Here is a 3,412-nt window from a genome sequence, read left to right as displayed (position 1 = left end):
TGTTGCACAGTTTGAATGGAGAGAAAATTACTTTAACATTTAAAACCTTGCAATACTTGTTGATAATAGATGAAATTTTCCTTCTGGTATAAGATGAATAGAAACCGATGTAAGGTAGTTTGTAAAAATGGCAGTTGGCTACATCAAGTTTAGGGCGGGCTTATTTTGTAGTAAGATTTGTCCGTTCAAGGTTATCTTAGTTTAGTCCCTAAACTTGTGCTATCCAGACCATTTGGAAAAGATATTTTTAGTTATATTAAAATTCTCTCAAAAGCTCAGTAAGTTGCTGGTTATCGATTGAACTAAGCCTATTCAATGTATGAGCTATTTGACTAGATTCATTTTTTTAACCATTATTGCCAGCTAAGATTGAACCACCAAGCAATTCCAACCTATCCATCAAATCATTTGTATTGTTGAAATAAACCACACCTGAGCCAATCTTTTGATACTTTCGGCTTGTTCTATGTATTGGTATTTAACTGAGTTTGTTCAATTGATCAAAAACCATTTTGGAAAGAGGACTTTACTTCTTTTTGCGGTTGTATCTTTTGGTTAGTAAATCAATTGTATCACAGTCGATTGGACAATCAATCACCTTTTTACCATCCTTAATTGCAACTAGATGTAGGAATATCTATCATTAGACCACGGTATTGCCCGTTAGCCTTAACCTTATAAGCATTCCTCGTTGGCTGCGTATACTTTAATCCTTTTCCAACGGTATTTTTGCCTTTGCCTTTTATACTCCATGAGTTTTCTTATCTCGTCGACGTTAAACCCTCTATCCAAATCAGATTTCATCATAGTTGTTTTATACCCAACTGGCATTTTGGTTGATTCTTTTGGTTGTTATCAGGAAGATAGTTCATCATTGCAATATCTTCTAACCCTGAAGTCAATGCTTGTTGGTTTTTTGTAACTGCTCAATTAGTTCATCCTGTTTATCATCAATTGTATTTCTCACTTCATCTTGAGATCTAATTAAAGGTTGAAATGTTTCTGTAACACCAAGTTGCATATCTTGTTTGTCGATACTCTTTGATTGTATCTTTGACTTTGTTGGTCAATTGTCCTGCTTTGATTTTTGAATCAGATATTTCTTTAAATCGTTGGATGTCCATATATAATTTGCTTACATAAAAATACTTATCTTAACTTATCTTAACTTATCTGCATTTAATGTAATCTAACTTAAGTTCATCACTGCCGTTTGACACGAACATGGCGGTCCAAATGAGGTTTGTCCAGGCAGCTAGCCAGAAGGCTGCCCCTGTTTAAGCGCTTCAGCAGCTTTCCCTTTTGCGCGTCTCTCGTCCTCAGCTATTCTCCTATTGGTTTCAATAGTCTTAACGCCATCACAAACCGTTCTCCTCCACACCAGTCTGTCTGCTGGGGCTGTGGCCCAGTCAGCAATCTCACAGTCTTTAAAGGTCCTTTTAAGTGCGTCCTTGTATCTCTTTTTAGGAGCACCAACTCTTCGAGATCCAGTAGATAGCTGACTAAAGAGAAGCTGTTTTGGGAGGCGTTGTGCATTCATTCTGACCATGTGTCCGTACCATCTGAGTCTATGCTGCTGTAGTATAGCATCAAGACTTGTAAGGGAAGCTCGGTCAAGAACTGCAGCATTGGTGACACGATCATACCATTTGATATTCATGATTGACCGGAGGTATCTTTGGTGAAATTTCTCGAGTTGCTTTACTTGATATCTATCCGTAGTCCACGTTTCTGAGCCATACAGAAGTGTTGGTATAATGACGGCTTGATAGACTCGTATTTTGGTGTCCAACTCAAGTTCGTGGTTGTCGAAGACTCGCTTGCGTAGCTTTCCAAAGGCAGATGCAGCAGCGCTGATCTTGTTGTTGATCTCACGATCAAGTGAAACATCACTTGCCACATAACTACCAAGATACTTAAGAGTCCCTGCCCGTAATTATCAAACACAACTCGGCAAGGGTCGAAAATTCGATTTCGCTCATATTTTCATGGTAGATAGGCTAGGGCATGACAAAAACTACTGGATAGTTTTTTCGGCAAAATATCCTTTTATTTCAAAGAAATATGCAAATTATCAAATTCCGTTAAAATCGCCATGTCACGCACTATTTTATTAAACAACTTTGAGAGTCTCGCATGCAAAACGACATTATTCGTCCGTCTTTAGAACACTCAAATATTTTTGTGCAATGTTTAAATGTGTGCTTGGTCGATTTTAGTGAATGTTGTGCTGTTGTTTTGGGTGGAAAATAATTAAATTTCGAAGACATGTATTTCATTCACTTAAAAGTAGTTCGTAAATATAATTAATTTTCATCATGTGCGAAACCTTCAAATGGATTAAGCTTCTGGTGGTTGAATCGCCGAAGAATGTTCTACAGAATCCTGTAAAAATTTCTTTGGGCAAATGATTGTGAGCGACGCGAGAGCTTTTCAAAGTACGTTAAAAATGCAAATATTTGCCCTTCGTCGTCAAATATCAATTGACGGGTTACACGTAAATCTTAGCATGCGCCACATGACTTGACCCATATTAAGTTGAAATAGACACAGAGATGATAATTTCGAAATTTTCTAACCTTATTGGCAGTGAGAGACAGGTCCATAGGCCGATTTAACATGTTTCTTTCACGATTCGTCGCCTTTAAGCGGTCAAAGTTTGCTTCTGTTTAGACGTCTAATGCACATCGCCAACTGTCAACATAATCAGTGGTCGAATATCATGACTCTGTGATCTTCTTTCGCGGCATATAATCATCACTGCATCTACCTAAGTCAACAGCTGCTAAGCAATTCGTGGATAGTTGTTTGCGTTGTACGTACTACACCAAGTTGACCAAAATATTACGTTTGATTGCGACCTTTTACCTTTGCTCGCAAGAGTGTCGGCGCCCGCAGCACAATCTTGCAGCGTTCGTTATTTGGTCGTCACGCAATGCTATCATTTTAGTAGGTAGCTACACCGGTAGGGGTATATAGTAATAATAATAATAAAAAAATCAAACAAATAAAAAAAATGTAAAACAAATATAAATATTTGATTTCGATATATTCGTATTTTGCTTTCCATATTTTGTATTGGGCACTCTTAAGCCCCATTTACACGAGCAATTTTTCCTTGACACGTTTTCCTTGACAAGGAAAAATTGCTTGTGTAGATGGGGAATAGTGGACAAATTTTCCTTGTCAAGGAAAATCTGGCGTGCTAGCTTTTCCTTGACAAGGAAAAATTGTCAAGTCTGAAATTTGCTCGTGTAAATGGACAACAAGGAAAATGTGACAAGGTTAAACTTGTCATATTTTTCATTTACACTACCAAGAAAAACTTGTCAAGGAAAACTTGTCAAGGAAAACTTGTTAGTGTGTACAGTCGGCAAGTTTTCCTTGACAAGTGGAATTGTCAAGGAAAAAT

This window comes from Montipora capricornis, chromosome 5 (genome assembly GCF_036669925.1).
Source record: "Montipora capricornis isolate CH-2021 chromosome 5, ASM3666992v2, whole genome shotgun sequence".
Lineage (NCBI taxonomy): Eukaryota > Metazoa > Cnidaria > Anthozoa > Scleractinia > Acroporidae > Montipora > Montipora capricornis.
This window is presented reverse-complemented; position numbering follows the sequence as displayed.